At 36.8% G+C, this 23,750-nt stretch overlaps 1 long non-coding RNA gene across 1 annotated transcript in view; it reads right to left on the bottom strand.

The window, feature by feature from the left end:
* LOC115297117 overlaps positions 1–23,750 on the bottom strand; it is a 73,089-nt gene that overhangs the window by 6,778 nt on the left and 42,561 nt on the right. The window contains exon 2 of the long non-coding RNA XR_003911286.1: positions 12,263–12,343. This is a non-coding gene — a long non-coding RNA (uncharacterized LOC115297117). The remainder of the gene's footprint in view (positions 1–12,262; positions 12,344–23,750) is intronic.

The raw sequence follows: 23,750 nt of genomic DNA, 5'->3' as shown, positions 1-23,750 counted from the left end.
GTGAAACTTTCACTTTTCGCAGATAACATGATACTCTACATGGAAAATCTGAAAGACTCCACCAGAAGCCTACTAGAACTGATCCATGAATTCAGCAAAGTCACAGGGTACAAAATCAATGTATAGAAATCACTTGCATTTTTATACACCAATAATGAAGCAACAGAAAGAAAAATCAAGAAACTGATCCCATTCACAATTGCACCAAAAACAATAAAATACCTAGGAATAAACCTAACCAAAGATGTAAAAGATATGTATGATAAAAACTATAGAAAACTTATCAAAGAGATTGAAGAAGGCACAAAATCCAAGCTCACGGATAAGAATTAATATTGTTAAAATGTCAATACTACCCAAAGCAATCTACACATTCCATGAATTCCCAATCAAAATTGAACCAGCATTCTTCTCAAAGGTAGAACAAACAATCCTAAAATTTGTATGGAATCACAAAAGACCCCAAATAGCCAAAGTAATATTGAAGAAGAAAACCAAAATGGGAGGCATCACAATCCCAGACTTTAGCCTCTACTACAAAGCTGTCTTCATCAAGATAGTATTGTACTGGCACAAAAACAGACAAAGAGACCAGTGGAATAGAACAGAGAACCCAGAACTGGGCCCACAAATGCATGGCCAATCATTCTTTGACAAAGCAGAAAAGGGTATCCAATGGAAAAAGGACAGCTTCTTTAACAGATGGTGCTGGAAGAACTAGACAGCAACATGCAGAAGAATAAAACTAGACCACTTTCTTACACCATACACAAAAATAAACTCAAAACGGATAAAGGATCTGAATGTGAGACAGGAAACCATTAAAACCCTCAAGGAGAAAGCAGGAAACACCTCCTTGACTTCAATCACAGCAATTCCTTACTCTACACATCTCTACAGGCACAGGAATCAAGAGCAAAAATGAATTATCGGGACCTCATAGGATAAAAACCTTCTGCACGGCAAAGGAAACAATCACGAAAACTAATAGGCAACTGATGGAATGGGAAAAGATAGTTGCAAGGCTAAAGGGCTAGTATCCAAAATCTATAAGGAACTCACCAAACTCCACACCTGAAAAGCCAAAACTCCAGTGAAGAAATGGGCAGAAGACATGAATAGACACTTCTCCAAGAGGACACCCAGATGGCCAACTGATACATGAAACGATGCTCAGCGTCACTCATCATCAGGGAAATACAAATCAAAACCACACTGAGATACCACCTCATGCTGGTCAGAGTGGCTAAAATGAACAAATCAGGAGACTATGGATGCTAGCAAGGATGTGTAGAAACAGTTACCCTCCTACATTGTTAGTAGGGAATATAAACTGGTGCAGCTGCTCTGGAAAGCAGTGTGAAGGTTTCTCAAAAAAATTAACAATAGAACTCCCCTCTGACCCAACAATAGCACTGCTAGGAATTTACCCAAAAGATACAGGAGTCCTGATGCAGAGGGGCACATGTACCCCAATGTTCACAGCAGCGTTTTCAACAATAGTCAAATCATGGAAAGAGCCTAAATGTCCATCAACTGACAAATGGATCAAGAAGATTTGGTTTATATATACAATGGAATACCACATGGCAACGAAAAAGAATGAAATCTGGCCATTTGTAGCAACGTGGATGGAACTCAAGGGTGTTATGCTAAGTGAAATAAGTCAAGCAGAGAAGGACAGATACCATATGTTTTCACTCATAAGTGGAAAAGGAGAAACTTAAAAGAGGACCAATGGGAGGGTAAGGGGAAAAAATAGTTAAGGAAAGGGAGGGAGGGAAACCATAAGAGACTCTTAAATACTGAGAACAGACTGAAGTTTAATGGGGGTGAGGGAGAGGGCAAAAGGGGTGATGGGCATAGAGGAGGGCACTTGTTGGGATGAGCACTGGGTGTTATATGGAAACCTACCTGATAATAAACTATAAAAGAAAAGAAAAAAGAAAAAGAAAAAATCCAATGCCATCTTTCATAGAACTAGAAAAAGAAATTCTAAAATTTTTATGGAACCACAAAAGCCCTGAAGAACCAAAGCATTCTTGAGTAAAAAGGACAAAGTTGTAGGCATCACACTTTCTGATTTCAAACTATACTATGAGACTGTAGTAATCAATACAGTATGGTACTGGCATAAAATAGACACATCAATGGAACAGAATTGAGAGCCCAGAAACAAATCCAGGTATATATAGTCAACTAATATTTGACAAGAGAATAGAGAATCTTCAATGCAAATAAAATAGTCTTTTCAACAAATGGTGTTAGGAAAACTAGATATTCAGATGCAAAAGAATGAGAGTGAACAGAGTCATCAACAACAGAGTAAAGAGGCAACCTACGGAACGGGACAAAATATTTGTAAACAACACATCTGTTGTGAGGTTAATATCAAAAATATATAAGGAGTTCATTAGACTCAATAGCAAATAAACAAACAATAAGCAACCATCAAATAATCTAATTAATAATGGACAGAGAGGGACATCTGGTAGCTCAGTTGGTTAAGTATGCGATTTCTGCCTCGGTCATGATCTCGCCATTTGGGAGTTCAAGCCCTGCATTGGGCTCTGTGTTGATAGCTCAGAGCCTGGAGCCTGTTTCAGATTATGTGTCTTCCCCTCTCTCTCTCTCTCTCTCTCTCTCTCTCTCTCTCTCTCTGCCCCTCCCCCACTCATGCACTCGTTCACTCTCTCTCTCTCTCAAAAATAAAGTAAAAAAAATTTTTTTAATGAACAGAGGATCTTAATAGAAATTTTTCCTAAGACTTACAGATGGCTAACAGGTACATGAAAAAGTGCCCCCAATAATACTAATCATCAAGATAATATAAATCAAAATCACAATGAAATATCTCTTTAGTATCAAGTAGAGATAACAAAAGCTAGCAAAGATGTAAAGAAAACCCTTGTACACTATTGGTGGAAAGGTAAACTGATGCAGCTACTGTGGAAAACAGTATGGAAGTTCCTCAAAAATTACAAATAGAACTACAATAAGAAGCAGTAATTACACTTCTGGGGATATATCCAAAGGAAACTCAATGACTTAAAGAACCATCTGTACAGCCATGTTCATTAAAGCATTGTTTACAATAGCCAAAACATGAAAATAATCTAAATGTCCATCAATAGAGGAATGCATAAAACAATGTGAGGGGGGGTTGCACGTGTGTGTGTGTGTGTGTGTGTGTGTGTGTATAGATGGAATATTATTCAGTCATAAAAACAAAGGAAATTTTGTCATTTGTAAAGACATAGATGAACCTGGAGAGCATTATGCTAAGTGAAATAAGCCAGACAGAAAAGACAAATACCACGTGGTATTACTAAAAACCAAATTTATAGAAACAGAGAGTAGATTGGTGATGGCCAGGGGTAGTAGGGGTTGGAGGGAATGGAGGAATGGGTTCAAGGGGTACAAACTCCCAGTTACACAATGAACAAGTTCTGGGGATCCAATGTATACTTAGCTAACTACAGTTAACAATGCTATATTGTATATTGGGAAGTTGTTAAGAGAGCAAATCCTAAAAGTTCTCACCACAAAATAAACCAAAAAACAAACAAACAAAAACCAGGTAGCTATGTGAACAACTGATGTGTTAACTAACTTAGTTTAGTAGTTATTTCCCAAATTATACATATATTAAATCATCACTTTGCTGATATCTTAAATTATACAATGTTATATGTCAATTATATTTCATTAAGCTAGGGGTGAAGGGAATGCGCGTGTGTGAATTCTTTAGCCATAAGCATTCCTCCTGCATAGACATTTACAAAAGGTGAACCAGTTGACTGCATAGCACAATAAACCCCGGCAATAAAACTATCTTTGTAGACATGTGACAGAATAAATAATAATATTTTGCACTGTGATTAATCTCACAGGCTGGTTCAAATCCTTTCTAAGGCTTAAATGTTAAATAGTAGTGCAATATGATTTCCATTACTTAAATAAAATGTATTTGGCTTCCTTGTGATGATTCCATTATCATAGTCTCTTGATTAGAAATTAGATAGGCATACATAATTAATATTAGAAAAGCATAAATAAATTGGCATGATCTACAGTAACAGTGAAATTATGTAAACCTTCCTACAGCTATTCCTAAGGAGCAGCAGTGTTTTGCATATCTCGGGGCTTAAAAGAATTAACACCAAAGCAGAATCTTCATCTAAACTCCTTAAAATTTCCCCTCATTTGCATCTGAGTAATTGATCTATCTTCAGTTCAACACCTTATATAGAATGTATATCACTTGAAAATCAATCTCCTGTTATCTAAACTGCCATTACCTAAGACCACTTTTTTGAAAACTATTGTTAATATTAATACTGAGTGAGCTTCAATAACTGAAGACGTAAGCGCCTAAGAAAATATACCTAAGAAAAAAATTTGTTTCCTTAAAGGTAGAAAATTTTAAGAAAAGGAAAAAATATAGGTTTCTCTCTTCTTTAAAGTTAACCTCCTCTCCTTATTCTCAATAGATTTTATAACAGTAGAATCCTCTTTTTTCCTACCTTATTTCTTCTGTAAAGCTTCTGTTGTTGCTCTATCATGTAAAGACAAAGACAATGATTGAGATAGTAGAGCTCATTTCCACTGAGCTAGTGGGATGGAAAAAGAGGTTAAGGCATATATTACCTCCCTATACATACCTGTGCCGCACTCATATGAGGTAGTTTTTAATTAGTGTTTAGAATAGTTTTAGATTGTAAAACCTTTTCATATGTTCAATGTGTTTAATTCAAACATGTCTATATAATTGGCTATATCAAAATGGTGAAATTTACTTTTAGAATTCTGATGATTTAACAAATTATACTTCTTGCTGCTCATATTTTTATATTTGGTTATTAACTACATGGTGAATAAAACTATTTTTGAATGTTTTAATAGCTCTGCTATTACATAAAATAAAGGCTTTAGCGTTCCTTTTACCCTTCCCTGCTATGACTTGAGTAGGATTTTCCAGTAATCTCAAAAATAACCCTACCTTTTTCTTTTCTGAAACACAAAGTCCAGAAGTTGATTTTTTTAACTTATTGCCAAATTGTTCTTTATCATAAGAACATTGCTTTTTAAAAATTTTTAGGGGCGCCTGGGTGGCTCAGTCGGTTGAGCATCCAGCGTCGGCTCGGGTCATGATCTCACAGTTCATGGGTTCAAGCCCCGCGTCAGGCTCTGTGCTGACAGCTAGCTCAGAGCCTGGAGCCTGCTTCTGATTCTGTGTCTCCCTCTCTCTCTCTGACCCTCCCCTGCTCACTCTGTCTCTCTCTGTCTCTCAAAAATAAAGAAAAACAAAAAATTAAAAATAAATAAAATAAAATTTTTTAAAAATTATTTTAGTTAATTAAAGATCTTCACCTCCACTCAACTGTCAGTACCATACACACCATACCTTGGGTTTGGATGCACACCTACCTAGAAAATGGCGGTAAAGGGCCATATTACCCTTTAAAGACTAAATCTATTTGGAAGGGAAATTTCTTCAAGAGTAAGAACACTCTTCAAGAGTATGAATGAATGTTTATATTGGCAAACTTTAATCACTTATTCTGTCTTATGTAATTGCTACCAAATCCTACCAGAAACTTGACTCACAAATATTAAGACCTCTCTTTCTTCATTTCCTTTATACCTGAACATAATTTGGATCCATTGCTTTCCACACAGTTTCTGGTGGTATTAAAGTTTTATTCCAGCTAAGTCATAGTTCTGTGACTAATGGGAAGGAACCACTGTGCACTGACCATGCTGACAGAACCAACCTCAGGTTGCAGCAGCCACACTATGTCAGTAGGAGTAAAAAAAACACCCAATTCCTGTGATCAGATTAAAGTACAAACCAACACATATATGGAAGGGGAGTCATTTGCTATATGATCAATTTTACATTATTTTGAAAATTCACATTAAAACGTATTAAATATAACAAAAATGTAGACGTGTGGGTGATATGAACACGGCACATGGTACGGTTAAAATAAATATTTGCTGAATAAACAAAGGAAAGGTAAACTTAGTCATGGAAGAAGGTTCCACAGATAACACAAAACAAGAAAGACGATGCATGGGAGGTGCTGAAGACAGCATTTTCACTCCATATCCCACTAGCAAGCCAAACTGTCTGGACCAAATCTCCCTCTACACAATGCCTTCTTTTTCTACCCTCCCTTAAAAACAATTTTATTCTGTCATCCACACTCATTGTTACTATTCATTTTATAACTTATTTTTCAATCTGAGGCCATCTTCCCATAAGCCCCAAACTGACAAGAGATGGCCACAACAGAGTAGAAATGGTGGTGGGACAGGTGTGGCAGGGAGAGGACTGAGATACTAAAAACATACCTGAAGGTTCTCTCAGTCTCCAGCAAGTGACCCAAAGGATGACCTGCCTGCTGGTTAAACTCACTGGGAATTGTCACCACAGGGTTAGTGCCCCCACAGCAGGGAGTTTAAGTTTCCCTAATTAAGTATGGAACAGGTTTGAGGGCAAGTTCTCAAGCAAATCTGTAAGAGAAAGGCAGTGGAAAGGAACCACTGGAGCTGACAGTGCAGAGAGAACCTTAGGTTGCAGCAGCCATACTGTGACAGCAGATACAGCAAGAGCACAGGTGAACAGGTGCATTTCAAGCAAGATGATACCCCTCAGCAGTAGGGTCTGAGAACAGCAAACGGGCCAGAGGCTCCTCCACTAACACTAACGTTAAATAAAAATGTGATGTTGTTGAGGAAGGGCACCCCTGCTCCCAGATCCAGCAGAAGAAAAAAAGGAAAAGAAAGGGAAGAAAAACCCTGTTTACTCAAAAGAGGCTAACAGAATCTTTCTGGACAGAAACCAGAAAGATCACTATGTTCAAAGAACAAGATTAATCACTCACACTACACAAAACGGGGCTCAGAAACAGGTTAAGCTCACTTGTGGAGAAATAAAGTTATATGTCTGCATATCTGAGATATAACTATGACTTTTAAACTTACTACATTTGAAAAGGGAAAGACTAGAACCCAGAGGAGTTCTATAGTCCTTCCCCTGCGGGATGGATCCTCACAGAGGTTGGTATTATAGCTCATTGCTAAACAATAATTTCCCTTCCATAAATGACACACAGATGCAACACAATTCCCTAATTTTAGAGAAAGAAAACTGAAATATAGAAAAACCTGATTAATGTAACTAAATTCTATGATTCTAACTATCCAGTTTGCCAGTCACAGAAAGAAAAATTTAGATTTGTTTTTCTCCCAACTAGCACCAGCCTAGAGGGGATAAGAAACAGAACATGAGAGCCTGAGTACTCAGTCCAGGAAACAGGTTAAGGAAAGAATACAGCTACACTGTCAATTAGAACATAATTGAAATTACTGTTTTGAATCTGAGTTTTATGTTGCTTTTATTCAATTATGAGCCCTTTCCCAAATAATTGAATTTTAATCATTTGAGAGATGTTTATTGAGGTCTTTATTCTGATGAATTCAACTTGTTCCATTAAGTGTTTACTGGGAGTTAGCTGTGTGGCAACCACTGTGCTAAGTCCTGGGAATAGAGGAGTGAGCTAGACCAGAACAGTCAGTACCCCATGGGCCTCCAATGCAGCAGAGGTGAGGGGGGACTTTAAAGAAGTTATGATGACTGTGGTAAGTTAGAAAACAGAGAATATCAGACGCTATGGGGAGTCCAAAATCTAAAAAAAGTTTAATCTTGGGGTGCCTGGGTGGCTCAGTTGGTTAAGCGGCTGACTTCAGCTCAGGTCATGATCTGACAGTTGCTGGGTTCGAGCCCCATATCAGACTCTCAGCTGACAGCACAGAGCCTCGAGCCTACTTCCGATCTGTGTCTCCCTCTCTCTCTCTCTCTCCCTCCCTCCCCCACTCGTACTCTGTGTCTCTCTCTCAAAAATAAATAAATAAACATAAAAAAATTTTTTAAGTTTAATCTTGAATAAACTTATGCTAGTAAGTGTCATAAACTTTTATTTATAGAAGAAAGAAATTCATCTTTTATTTAAGGTTAAAAGTATAATGCCATTTTTTAAAGGATGACATTTTAAAATCAGTATAGAGAAATGAAGTAATTTGTAAAAAGTATAGATTATCAGGATTTGAACGTTCAATGAACAAAGCCCCTTGTTCAATATTTGCATTCCCTCATTAGGGACTGTTCAGGACTGTTTCCTGAAGATTCACATTTTATTTATATTATATATACATTTCATTTATATGTCATACTTTATATCCCATCAATCACTGTTTGGAAGTGGAAATGGAAACCAAAGATCATTCTGTGTGTAAACAACATAGGTTTATTTTGTATATTATATATCATGGCAAGCATTGTATTATGCTTTCATTTATAAGGAGTTTTAGAACCTAAAAACTTCCACCATGATTATGCTAATATTGAGAGTGAATTCATTGGGAATTCCTTAATGCTGTTTTTTAAATCTCAAAATATACCTACTCTAGAAGTCTTAAGTCAAAATTTTGACAACACGATGGCAACTTCAATTATTGGGAAATATAAAAAATTATTTGGAGCTAATAATAACTAAAAGTTAAATTAAATTTAGATATTTTAAATTTGCTATAAATTAGAACACATGCAATATTACTGGCCTATTTTCTTCTGACTCACTGGCATTCTGGTATGCTTTCATGAGAAGGAAAGAGATGAAGTTATGACTAGTCAGTTGGGCATGGCACTGGTAAGTGAGTCCAGGGTTCTGTCAGACATGAGAATATCAAGTACATCCTATGAGTTAAAGTGTTATGAACCTTTATCTTAACTACACCTGACATCTTGGTCTCCCTGTCACATACGCTACCCTCTTGTCCTTGAGAATTTCAGGAACAGAAAACTTTTCTACCATGAGTCTATTTTTCCAAAGGTTCTCATGCTGTATGTAGACTGAAGTTCAACAAGCCAGAAAATCCAGGTGCAGGGAGCCAAGAGTAGAATGAAGACGTAACATCCAGTGTTAAGGGATGAAAAACAGCAATTCTATCTTTGTGTGTGTGTGTGTGTTGGGGTGAGGAAGATACAGTGAAATTTTAGAAAAATTTAAGTTTTTAATTCCCAAGGAGGGTTACAATAAGTCTACAAAACAGCCATAAAAAATAAATTCAATGCAAAAGGGTTATAATGCACTCAGGTTTTGCTAAATATCTATTTCTGTGTAGCTCCGGAATGGGCAATTACTAATACTTTTAATTATTAAAACCCATTGGTTGATTTTTTTTAATGTTTATTTTACTTTTGAGAGAGAGACCAAGCACGAGTAGAAGGAGGGCAGAGAGAGAGAGAGAAAAACACAGAACCTGAAGCAGGTTCCAGGCTCTGAGCTGTCAGCACAGAACCCAACAGGGGGCTCAAACCCCTAAACCATGAGAGATCATGACCTGAACTGAAGTCAGACACTTAACCCACTGAGCTACCCTGTTGGGGCCCAGTAGGCAAAAAAAAAAAAAAACCCTCACACAATATTTGGCCTCCTGGGCCGCACATATGGCTTCTGTTCATCCTATGATTTTCTCATTGCTTTGCAAAGAGGCATAGACTTTTAGGCTTTGAATCAACTTGGGTCAGTCAGTGACCTTCCCTTACTTCATTTTCCGGCTCTTTGTCTGCTGTTGGGAGTGAACACAATCCTCTGCCAAAGATTTGCTTATAAAAGGATGAGCATCTTACCCTTGAATAACTGATAAAGGGCCTTAAGGAATGTAAATCTCCTCATAGAATTCTTCAGGCTTATCTTATGCATAAAACCAGACTATTATTAGGGAATTCCTCTCTTGTAAGGACTTGACTGTATTTACTACTGACCTGATAAGAATGACCTTTTCTGGATCATGTCTTTACTTCTAGGACCTTGAACTATGTAATCATTGGAGAAAAAAATGCAACCACCCATGATACATAAGACAGTGACTATCTCAGTAAAGGTGTGGTATTACCACCATTCACATTGTCTGTCTTGTCTTGTCTGTCTTGTCTGTCTTCTTTCCTATAGATTTTGCACTGACACCAACCCCTTACTTGGGACCTTTTCACTGGAGTGTGTGGGCTGGTCCCCCGCACTACCCAGGTGCCCCAAGAATAAACGTTTAGAATTATAAAATTAATGTAATCAAGTCTGCTGATTGGACCTTTTATATAATTTTAATTAGCTAAATTCTTTAGCCTAGAGGTGTTATATTGAAATTCTATGTTTTTATTTTGAATATGCAATAGTTATACTGAAGGCTAAGCTGCTGTAACAAAGACAAAAATGCAATGGCTCCATCAAGATAGAAGTTTATTTCTTCTTCATGTGATCATCAAGAGCAGATAGACAGACTGTGCTGCACAGTTATTCAGGAGCTCACACCAGTGGAGTGACCCCTCTATCCTTACAGATTCTAATATTCCCTTTAATTCACATGTCATTGGTGATAACTTAGTCACACAAGCATTCATAATTGAAAGGGAGGCTATCTCATATTATCTCTTCCTGGGTAGTCAGGTGTCAGCCACAAGTGGTCAATTCACTTATTATTCTAGAATTTTAAGATCCCCTATCTCTATGATTATTTGGTCCTCTGGTATACAACACCCCATGATGTCAAGTTAGTGACACCAACATGGCTTTTTAATCCATGCAGGTTAGGGATACAGCACCTGGTGTGCAGTTGAGTTTATGAAGAGAAAGCAGTGCTACTCTAAATTTAATACATGCATCTACTTTATTTATTGATAAAATATTCTGGGATTTCATCAAGAATTACTGGACTGATTTGTAAAAGTATTGATTAATAACTGGAATAGCAGCTTGGTATACTTTATTTAGTAAGAAAGAAGACATATCAATTAAATTAAACTATGCCATGAAATGGATGCCAGATTTGATTTTAACTGAGATTTGTGATCTAATTTGTAGAGACCTAAGTAATATTATGAAGGTTATATTGGACTTAAAGAAATTGTCCAATTAAACTGTTAAAATGAAGGTCTGGCATATTTTCCCTGACTACTTGTAATGGTAGATTTGATTAGATCTGATTAATTGGGGAATTTGAGATTTCTGATATTCTTGACTGGTTATTTTTGTCTTTTGAGGATTTGGAAAACTAATAAATGAGATAAAAATTAGACCACATAGGCCACTGCTGAAAATGAAATTGGGTTTTAAATTATTGATGGATTTTCAAAATGTAGTAGTCATAGGAGGCCCATGTTATCTTATCAAGTGTGTTCTGGTTTATACCCATGTTAGTATAGAGAAACAACACTCTATATCAGAAGTTCCCAACTATTTGATATTCAGACTCCTATAAGCTTTAAAAAGTGGAGAACTCAAAGAGATTTTGTTTGTGTGGATTTTATCTACTGATATTTACCATATAAAAAAAGTAAACTTGAAAAAATTTTCAATATTTGACTATTAACTATTATTTAATATATAAAATAAATTATTAAGTGTTTACTTATTTTATATAACACTAAATAAAAAATAGTTATACTATCCAAAACAAAAAGAAATGTGAGAAGAATGATATTGTATTTTTTTTTCAAGAATCTTCAATGTCCGGCTTAACAGAAGGCAGCTGAATTCTCATGCTGGTTTTCTATACTCAACCTGTTGTGATATATTATTTTCATTGAAGTAGATGAAGATTCAGCCTCCAGAGATATGTAGGTGGAAAAGGAAGACTCTTAGAGACTCCCCTGAGACGATCTCAGGGGCTCGGAGTCCTCTAACCACACCTGGAGACCCCTGCTCTTCACATTCCCTGGGCCTTGGATTTAGGTCTTTACACCTGTCTCTGTGCAGGAATTCAAGCTTTGCTTGACCAAAAGAGAGCAGCCCTGAGTCCCCAGTGAGGAAAGAAGCCAAGCCTGAACCATACTTATGTTATTATGTGTAACTTGAAGAGAGTTTTTAAATGCTGGCTGCTTAAAGGCGGTATTGTAACAGCATTATATGGAGACAGATGGTGACTACGCTTGGGGTGAGCATTGCATAACCTATAGAGTTGTCAAATCACTATGTTGTACGCCTGAAACTGATGTAACAATATGTGTCAACTACACTTTAACTAAATAAGTAAATAAAAAATAATACCTACCTCCCATAATCTACTGAACTAAGGTGTATAAAAGAGCTTTATCAACCCCATTAACTTACACCTGTACACCTGCTTGAAGGGCAGGATTCTCCAGTGGGCGGCACTGACACTCACAGTAAAACCCACATGGGTCTGCCAGCATTACCTGAAAAATCTGTTATATGCTGCTTCACTTCTCCAAGCATATAATTCCTCCTTTCCGTAGCTATGATTTCACAATCTAACTCTGTAGAGTGGATATGCAAATATATTAGTATTTACACAGTATCTAGCACCTAGTAAGTACCTAGTAAATGTTAGTTCCATTCCCTTGACTGTTTCCCTTGGAAACATCTCAATAAATGACCTGGGTGAGCCTGTGTTGACTCCTTCGGCCTTGCATAGATTCTTAAACATTAGGAATATTTTTCCCTTGTGAACTACAACATCTGAGTTTAAATGTGGGATGTATCAGCTAAAATAACTCATCTCACTTTAAAATTCATCTATAATTTGAAACTCAGGATGAGGATATTGCATTATAATCCACGTAAAGCTTTTCTCTTGAATTTAATGGTAAAAAAGGATGGAAATCTAGAGACTAAAAAAACAATGCTGTAGGGAAAAAATAACTTAATATTTGAAGAGGGTATAATAATAGACTTCCAGTTTCTCTATTTTATTGCCCTCTTACTTAACTACAGACAGATATGCAAGGTTAAAGTACTCTGAAATTTTTGCTTTCTTCTTTTGATTCTTGAATCGCTCTCACCTCTATTTTCAAAGATGCTTCCTTTCTTTCCTATGGCAGGGCTCATTTGCCATGGCTATCAACAGCCCTGCAAAATCAATGATTCTCTCTGTCTCTCCTTCTTCTGAAAATCTCATTTCTTCAACTCACACTGAACCCTGCACAAGTTATGGAAACTGCTCTTCCCAGGGGAGTTTGACCTGAATTCATCTTGAAATCCTGACTGTGTTCTGGCTGTTTGATGCTGTACATTTCTAACTCTTTCTAACTCTTTCTTTAATGCTGAAGATACTTTGCATTATTGCGGAGATGGGGAAGTTTACACAGGAAGGATATAACAGTGGTGAGACACTGAGTTCTATGGGCGTATGGACTCAGTAATGGTTTCCTTTAAGTGATATGCCTGGACACAGTTTTTTTTTTCTCCTTAAAGACTCTCCAAAGAGTTCTGCTATTAATCATCCATCAGTTTCTTAAAATAACTTGGCATAGCTAAAACTTGCAGAGTAAGGACGTTCTGACATATGGTGAAATTCTCCAGCAATTGTGGGATTGTAATATAACAGCCACAAATCTGTGTGTGCATCTATTATATGTAGCTCAAGACTTCTCAAGGGGGAATAAAGCCCCAAACACTGCTAATAACACCCACTCCTGCATTCCCAGCCCAGTGCTCTGCATAATGTAGGGTGCTTAATACAGGTTTGTGAATATGATTAAAATAATTCCTGATTCTTTGCCTGCAAAAAGACTACAGACCAAACTTTTTTCTCTAACAGCAATTCAAAACCATACCCCTATTTTTTCTACTAAAGCCAACCTAGGAAGAAAACTCTGTCAGAAAGTCAATTCCAGGACTTAAAAAAACTGGTTTTGGGTTGTTGTTTTTTTTTTAATTCTCTCTCTAGAATATTTAAAAGGATTTAATCAAACCACAAAATTTAAAGAAATTAATTCTGTAATCTATCATTACTGTTGAAAAGAAAGAGACAAGAGGAAAATTCAACCATAATGAAAGGTTCAATTATTTCAATTACATCTCTTTTCAAAAAGAACATTCTTTTACATCAGACATCTATAATTTAGTGCTAATTTACTCCCCCAAATAGCATCAATTATAATACTTTAACCAAAAAAAGATAAAATACATTCACAAATTATTTAATGGTATTTATAAATGTAAGAGTTATATCTACATTTTATATACATATATATTATATAATATAACATATTATAATATATATATGATTGGTGAAGTTCTGTCTTAATAGCTAATCCACTTATTATCGAGGAAAATCCAATTACACACACAGAGTGAGTGTGGGGTGGGGGCATATGTCTCTATAAACTACTCCCTGCTCAGAATCATAAATACCAACAGAAATTTTTTTATATATCATGATGTCTTTGCCTTTTGAACTTCCATGTGCATGAAAAGTACAAAAAAGTATTTGACTTTTTCTCTCATATGTGTCCATCAAGTCTGTGCCCAAGCATTTGTACTTACTTTGACATTCCAATAAGGAAAATATTAGCTCCTCCCATTAACTTTATTTTTTTAATGTTGTTTTAACATTTACTCAGTTTTGAGAGAGAGAGAGAGAGAGAGAGAGAGAGAGAGAGAGCTAGCAGGCTAGGGGCAGAGAGAGAGAGGGAGACACAGAATCTGCAGCAGGCTCCAGGCTCCGAGCTGTCAGCACTTGAACCCACAGACCATGAGATCATGATGTGAGCAGAAGTTGGACACTTAACCAACTGAGCCCCCAGGTGCCCGGCTCCCTCCTTCCACTGACTTTAAATTTGGAGAGGAGATCAATTTTGCTTCTCAAACTGAGACATTTTGGCACAGGATGTGCAGGAGCTGGCTCCTCCTGGAGAGCTAATTGTTAAATATTTAGTAATTACAGCTGAAATCAGCCATGGTGGAAGCATTTGCCCTGTGAAAATTGGCAAATGCTACAAGTTTGGGCTTTTGCTGTTGCTACGGTCATTTTGTTAGGTTGCTGTTGTGCATGCAGTGAGGCACAGAGTCTGCAGTCTAATCCAGGTGCCAGGACAGGAGTTCCTTTAAAGAAGTGGCACCAAACCGTAGTTGGGTCATCTTTCTTGAGTGTTTGATTTATAATAAAAGTAGTAACATGCAATATTCACATATTTATTAGCTCCCTAGCAGAAAGCTCAAAATTCTTTATGTCCATTGTCCAGGTAAGTTTACAACTGACAATGCTGAAGTTCACTAGGCAAGAAGAGTTACAGTAAGCCTCTGTATAGTAATCCAAAAATCTGTTTTAAAATTTTTACCATCTTAGTTACAGTTCTTCTGCATTTACTTTCTAGAACCAAAGTATTTTTGTTAAAATAAAAAGGAGTAATGGTATTTTCCTCCCACCATACAAAAATTAACTAAGCCTATCAAAAACTATTAGTACCTATTATATGCAAGGTACATTTTTTTTAACATAATGATACTCAACCCTATGAATTAGAAATTATTATTCCCTTTTTATAGCACTAAGTGGAGAGGCAGAGGGAGTTTAACTTATCTAAAATTTCAGAACATGTGAAAGTCCAAGCCTGGATTAGAACCCTCCATCTGACTCCAGAGTTCATTCTTTTAACCACTATATTTAATTACCTCTTGTGCATACATGGTTCCCATATACTCAAACACACAGAGTTGTTCTTCTTTTCTCTTATGTAACCTTCGCAACTCTGTGTCAAGCTAATCACTGTAATTACTGACATGCTCATGACCGATGTGGAGGCATTAGCTGTTTAGATTGATGGCCTTTTGAGAATTTATGGTAAATTGAGTTGTTGGTTTTAATTCACCCATTGATTAAATATTTGGTATAAAATTTGCTGTAATATTCTTTCTGCAAACTCCCAAAATTGTCCCTGCCTCTCACACCTTTTCCACTCTGCGCAAGGAAACATCAGTTTGTGTCGCTGCTCCACACACTAAAAAAAAAAAAAAAAAAAAAAAAACTCAAATTAAGTGTTACTTTTGATGCAAAGCAATATAAAAAGTCCCTAAATCCACATTTTCCTCTTGGTTTCCATTTCTAAAAATTAAATCCTATTATCCAATGAGGAATAATGAACCTGACCCAGAATCTATATATCAATTTTGTCATCATCTTTTATCAGTAAAAGGAAAAATCTACAAATTCATAAAGGAAAAAAAAAATGTGCTTGGAAACGACGTTAAGACACAGCTGATGGAATTCCACAACAGCATTGGACAGGAAAATGTCACTTACTTTCCGAAACTGGCAAATCTAATAATGCCTGGTATGTTGAAAATGTCTTATAAATGTTAAAGAAGGAAAAGCTTCAGCCTTGGAGAAGTCACTGAAAGTACAACCTTATAATAATCACACTGCAAGAAGAGAGATGCCCCCACACTTCAGGGACTTTATTAAAGCTGTTGGCAGACTTACTATTGGTTCACGAACTATTCATTAGCACTTCACCTAAGTCCTGAGTTCTCTTGAAATTGAAAGACTCTTATCCAGCCCATTTATTTTCAAGTAATTCCAAAGGAGAATATTATTAGATGATTTTTAAGGACGAGTAAGAGAGTTTAGAGGGCTACTACAGCTGCTCTTTAGCTCAGAGTCATTCTTTGTACCTTCAAGAATAACACAATTTGGCTCAACTTCACCTTCCTTTTCAGTGAGAAATAATTAATTATCTCACATATGCAAGAAAATATTGTATTAAAAACTCAATTACTTTGCTCTATTGAGATTACTTCCCTAGATGTAATGGCTCATTACCATAAAAACATGTACTCCAATCATAATCTTCTCAGATATTATGAGGAAATATATGTACTTCATTAATAAGGAGGTGAGTTTGAAACCTTATGATTAGCTCTGCATTTCTCCTGATATGAATATAAATTTCTAGAGTTCATGGATTTTCCACAAGAAATTATACATGCAGCTTGCTGAGCAATAGTACTTTCTTTTTTTCATTAGAACAAGTTAAGAGTTTATACTAGATTATTTCTGAGGTTAAGTTTCCAGGGATAAATTTTAATGGCCTTATTTATATTCCATACATTTTTATATTCATACTGAATTAGTCCACACAAAAAAAGCTCTGTACACTCAAGTGTCGTCTATATTTATGCTATTATTTTCCCAGTATTTTCCTGATCTCATGTGATGTCAACATTCCATTTTGTCCTTTTTCTAATGTGTATGTTAATGATAATGACAGCTGTTCTTAAATAATTATTGTTATAAACAATGGTCTTGTCTTCCCACTCAGCAAATGCACTGTTGCATCTGTGAAAGCGCAACTGTTGCCATGACAACAGAGGTGGCCAACAAGGAGAGGAGGCAAAGCTTTTGTGTAACATCAAGTAGAAACAGCATGTAATTTCTCAAAGTTGTTATTCAAATTAGATTTCAAGATCCATTTCAAAAAAAAGAGAAAGAAATGTGTAACTTTTCCCATTTTTTTCTCTCTTATAGGTTAATGGCTCTAGGAAAATATCTCTGTACAAGAGAAAATAATTCAAGTCAAATTCAATTTTTGTAAGCTTAATTCGCATATGTCATGGGGCCTGATGGTGCATATAAAAAGAGAACTGATATAACGTCTGATATTCATGTTAATAAAAACAGACCACCCCAAATAACCCTCTGTTAGCCAGAACCTAGTCACACCCAGTTTGTTAAAATTTGTGGGGTGGTAAGGAAAGGATTTGATGTAGATGTGTTTTTCTGTCAGCACATATATTGCCCTCAAAAGCAGAGCACAGCATGGCTGCTAGCGTGTGTGGGTAGAACTGAAAAGGCTGATGTGGAGAGCTCACTAGGCAACAGACAATGGCTCTTTGCTGTGCCGCTGAAGCAGCTTCTCCCACAGGTAGTTTTTCCCCCACATTCCCTCTCAGATCCCCAAGGATTCTAGAGCCTCTGATGGGAAAATAGATGCATCAAGGCCAAAGTCTACATAAAAACAATAACAACTACTCTGTAGGAATATGGACTGAGAAAAAAAATGAATAAATATAAAAAGCCAGAGGTGTGTCACTGAACCCTGGCCAAGAAGCAGATGATAGGTGAGGGGAAAGAAGGTGTAGGAATCAAAGGAAGGAACATGATGAATTGTGAGAAGACGCAGAAATATCTGACACCCCTGAAGTCAGCCCTGTAAAGAGTAAACAGAACACTGCATGTCTAACTGAGTGATGTAATTTGGGAGGATACAGTGGGTGAAGGAAACTTCATATGTTATACAACTCAGGGCCTTACCAGAATACAAGTCATTTTGCACACACACTAACAATCTCAAAGTCCCAAAGCCAAAACTCAGTTATCACAGGCAAGCATTTGCGTTCCTTACCCCGAGAGCAGTAACACTTCAGTTAGTGTCTGGACACTCAGTATTTGTTGCTCTTGCAGAGCTACTGGTCCTCTGTGGTTAACTAACTTTTAAATCTCTGTGGGCATCCTGTGTTATGCTGAACATTTATGAATGAATTGCATCTAAGGTGCCACTCTAAGCCCAAATGAGCCTAACAGAATGTATAACCACGAAGCTGTAAGGAATCTCCCAGGAGTGTATCCAGCCTAGTGGAGAAAAATCCTGGCCAGGACCAAAGCCCCTTGATCACGGGGAAGGAAGTTGACTCCAAAGATAGCTTAGAGTCTGTCCCTTTAAATGACCTCCAGGCCCACAGGGACTGCCATCTGTACCATCACGCTCCTACTCTGCACGGCGCTGAGCTCTGAGGATACAGAGGTAAGCAAGATGAAGCTGGTCAGGGAACGAGTGAAATTTAGCACAGAAAGCAGGCACTACACAGCAGGCTAGTGTGGGTGAAATCAGTGTGTGAGGAGCTGCAGGGCACTGCAAGGGGATAAGAGAGAGATTCAACCTAGGAAAGTCAAAGAAAGCTTCTCTGGAGGAGAGACAATTATAATTTAACCAGTAGTAGGGCCAAAGTGGAAGTCAGTGGACAGTGGATTGCATGCCTCTTATATCTTGCTTCCTAAGGGTAGTGAGAAGTCATCGAAAAGTATTAAGCAGAGAAGATAAAGAGGCAAGGACTGCAAACTGAAATTGAAACAACTATGTTTGGTAAACCTTGCAAAATATCACTGCATAGATAAAGTGACTTGGATTACTCTCCAAAAGACTAAAGCAGAAAAGGAGGAGACACCTGCTTTGTAGTACAGGCAGTGGGTGTAGTCTTGGCTCCTGCGGTACTCAGCACATCACAACAACAGGGAAGTGTGATGCTTGGTCAGAGGTCCTGATGAGGAGGAGCACAAGGACGAGGAAGACTCCATGGCAGCGTCTAGTGGAGCCACCAGCTCTCTAGCTTCATCTCTATTCCCTGCTTTGTCTCAACCCCAATACAACCCCAAATCTCTTTGACCCAGCATTTGGAAGCACTGTGCCTTTGCTAGAAATTTGGGGGCATTATGGTGGCATAAAACACTGAGAATCTCTTTTCTTAAAAGTCCTGTACCGCCCCCATCCCATCCTAGTCCCCCCAAAAATCAGCTCGGGCTTCAGTCTCCTGCCCACTAGAATATAAACTCTCCTAGGCCAGAAATCTTTATCTCTTTTGTGTACTACTGAATCTCCAACACCTACTACCGTGCCTGCCTATGTTGGGCACTGCATAAATATGTGTCAGTTAAAGCAATGAGCCTCCAGAGTCTCCTCACATTTCCCAGCTTGTTTTTTGGATTTCCTTCCAGAAGCTCCACATTCTCACTTCATTGTGCAAAACACTTCACCTCCTACTCTTTTCTACAGCTGCCCTTCCCAAGGATTCATTACTCTGCTCTGACAAAGTCCCTCATGCCTCACCCATCACAGCAGAGAAGAGCTTTCAGAGGCTGGGATTTCAAGTTTCCCTTCCCCTTCAGTCTGCAAAGAGTCAGTGTGGGATTAAAGTAACCTGCTTTCTACCCAACTCGTCAGAGTCGTAAAAGAAACATTTCTCTTTGGCCAGAATGATCTGTGTAGAATTATTACTTTTTTATTTTTAAATGTTTATTTATTTTGGGGAGAGAGACAGAGACAGAGCATGAGTGGGGGAGGGGAGAGAGAGAAGGAGACGCAGAATCAGAAGCAGGCTCCAGGCGCTGAGCTGTCAGCACAGAGCCCCATGCCACTCGGACCCACCAACTGCAAAATCATGACCGGAGCTGAAGTCCAAGCTTAACCGACTAAGTCACCCGGGCACCCCTACGCTTTTTAATTTCGGTCACATGGAGCAATAGTAATGAAAATATCCAACATTTCTTGAATGTTCATAAAAAGGAATTTCACTTTTGCATTATTTTAAGTACTTAAAAACATATATTGCCTACCTCTATTTTATATAATAGTATAACTTAGTGATGAGACCTTGTTCAAGAGACTCTTTGATTATCTACATTTTTTTCAAGTTGTTTTCCCTGTAAATATATATGCTCATTGTAGAAAACTATGTATATGCATATATACACAAACACATACATGTATATACAAAAAAAATAAATCATAGTCATTTCTTCAAATCCCACCTTTACACATTTTCCTATTCATAGTTAAAATAATACTATATACATAATACTATGTCCTGACATCTTGTATACCAGGAGTCTACTAACAAAAATTATTTGTTATATTAAATCAAGTACCAAGATTATGATACAAATAATGTGTTACAGAGTACAGAGAATTAAGAAATCACTGGGATAGCTTTCCAAAAGAGCTGTGTCTTTGACCTAAGGGGAAGGGAAGGGCACCTGGGGAGAGAGCAAGCCTGGGCAGAAGTTGTTCTCTGAAGGACAGGAAGGTAGCCATCTGGGTCAGGTAACACATTTATACTAAAGAGAGGAAAGGAGGCATGTGGGAAAGGATGTTGGAGACATGGTTTGTATTGCTCTAGAAAAGGTAAGTCAGGGCGTGATAATGAGCAGCCAGGTATAGATATGTCAGCAATTTCACTTAAGGAATAGAAAGAGATTAAACTTGGAAAGGATTCTATTTGATCTTCATACAACATTTTCAATTTATAGTTCTAATTCTCTGTGTGTGTATACACCTGATTTTGATAGATACATATATTCCTACATACCTGATTTTGCCATGTGTCAAGCATAACCCTTTTCCTGTCTAAAGAAACTACATGTTATTTTACAAAAGATTAGCATAATCAGACTTTCTTTTCAGGTAATGGGACTCACTAAGAGAGTTTGTCTATTTTTGCAAATATAACTCTTTACTGCCAAATAGCACCCTGCAATCTTGTAACTGGTAATTATAAGTAATGCAATAACTTTTAGATACCTCATGTAAAACATGGAGAGCATTTGTAAAGTTCTTCTGTACCACAGTTCAACCTTAATAGCGTATACAGTCTATATAAGTATACACATAGTGTGTGTCTGTGTGTGTATACATATATGTAGTGTATATGTGGTGTAATATAATTTCCTCTTGCTTTTCCTGAAATTTTATCCAAAAGAATTTGTTTTCTGACTGTAATTTAGCAAAAGGCAAGTTAAAATGGGTGCTGGAAAAGATTAAATTTATTCTTGTTTTGAGTTTACACTATGAAACCTCAAGCCCCATGATTTTTGTTTTAATTATAATGGACCATATTTAGCAATAAAAGGAGACTAGAAGGGGTGAGAGACAGTGCTGCATCCTAGAGTTTGTATGTTCTTTAACTTTCTGTACTCAACTATTATACAAGACCCACTTTTCTCATAGCTTACTTATTTATGCTTCTGGCCAAAGATATAGGTTTAAAAAAAGTCTATACTTAAATTATTTATTTAATATAATTAAGCTTCCTCAAGTATTTTTTAATTGTCTCAGGAAGGATTTACTATAGTCTTACGCTACTTAGCACTAAGCAAAGCCCTTTAGTCTTAGGCAATATTGTATTACAAATTATGTACATGAGGATAAATTCCAGGGAGGTGGCAAGAAAGCAAGAACATTTTACAGATTATTTATCATCCATTCCTTTTTTCAAACTGTAAAAGCAATACAGGTCTTAACTATTTTTTCCATATATGGAAATTAAGTTTCCCAACATGGGAGATTACCTGATTCGAAGTTGCAAACTATGCTAACACAAGCTTTCCCTTGCCCCTCTGAATCCATCTTTATGAACAGCACAACCAGAGGACTAATGACTTTCCATTTGTCATCCAGACACTAATATTTCAATTAAGATATGTGAACCACACTCAACTAGTAGCAGCTAAAATTATGTCACTCCTGTTAAAAAGAAAAACAAAGATTTTCCCCTTTGGCTATCCCTCTGGCCACTGGCCCCCTTTATTCACTGATAATGATGATTTTGCATTATATTTAGAATCAAATAAACAGAATTAGATTGTTAAGTGAGAGGTATTTATTTTAAATAGGTGATGACACTAACTTTTTTCATTCTTTAAATTTGGCAACGAAACAGGATTTAATTATGCTCTGAGAGTTCCGACTTGGAGGAACCTCAATGAATATTGCCCTTACTCTATATGTCACTGCCTCCAGTATTGGAGGTACAAGTCTCTTTTGACACATAAAGCATACCCATTACATTAACTCTGCTTGGTTTTTAAAAAGTCTCTAAACTATTAATGAATTCTTTAGAGTGATCTAACAAGGGATTTATGAGGAACACAATGTTTCATTGCCTGTGCCCAAAATTAATTTAAAAAACAATTTCAATTCTCCTGACTTTCTCCCAAAGCTAACTCTCCAGATTTTCTGGCCAGAGATGCCATAAATAAATATGTGCTATTTGTACTAATAAATTTTAAACATTTTTTAATGTTTTACTTTATTTTTGAGAGACAGAGAGAGCATGAGCAGGGGAGGAGTAGAGAGAGAGGGAAACACAGAATATAAAGCAGGCTCTGAGCTCTGTGCTGACAGCTCAGAGCCTGATGTGGGGCTTGAACCCATGACTCATGAGATCATGATCTGAGCTGAAATTGGATGCTTAACCGACAGAGCCATCCAAGTGCCCCTGTATCAATATATTTAAACTTCCAGGAAAATCTGGTCAAATTTTCTCCTCTTCACTTCTATGCCCCAAAATTAGTGTACTATAGGTAATGAATGTATCACATAACAATGTTTTAAGTATTTTAAACACCACTACTAGATCCTTTTTTACCTTATGAACTTTTATCTTGATTAAATTTGTTTTAATTTTTAGTTTTTCTTTTAACCGTTTTATTAAGGTATAATTGGCTTACAATAAACTGTGCCTATTTGAAGTATACAATTTGAAAAGCTTTAAACATATGTATACATTTAAGAAACCATCACTACAATAAAAATAGTAAACATATCTTTCATCCCCCCAATTTTTCTTTGTAATTCCTCCCTCCTAGCCCTTCCTGCCCTGTCTCCAACTCCATCTCCAAGCAACCACTTATCTACTGTCTACTAATCTGTGGTAGATATTATATGTAAATAAAATATACAATATGTGCTCTTTTTTGTCCATATTCCTTTACTTTGTAGAATTATTTTTAGATCCTTTTACTGTGTGGTATGTTTCAAATCTGTTCATCACTCAGTAGTAGAACACAGTTTCAGTTTCGTCCATTTCTTGATGGACATTTGAATTGTTTCCAGAGTTTGGCTATCATAACTAAAGTTGCTACAAACATTCATGTACAAGTCTTCATACGGGCATGTATTTCCATTTCTCTTTGTTAAATACATAAGTGAGGAGTGGATGGATTGTATGGTGTGTATATGTTCAACTTTTTAAGAAACTGCCAAACAGTTTTCAAAAGTAATTGTACCATTTTACCTTTCCTCCAGCATTCGTAATTCTCCCCAGCACTTGGTATGATTAGTCTTTTCAATCATATCTATTCTCATAGCTGTAGGTGATATCTCATTATGG

This window comes from Suricata suricatta, chromosome 7 (genome assembly GCF_006229205.1).
Source record: "Suricata suricatta isolate VVHF042 chromosome 7, meerkat_22Aug2017_6uvM2_HiC, whole genome shotgun sequence".
NCBI lineage: Eukaryota > Metazoa > Chordata > Mammalia > Carnivora > Herpestidae > Suricata > Suricata suricatta.
This window is presented reverse-complemented; position numbering and strand designations above follow the sequence as displayed.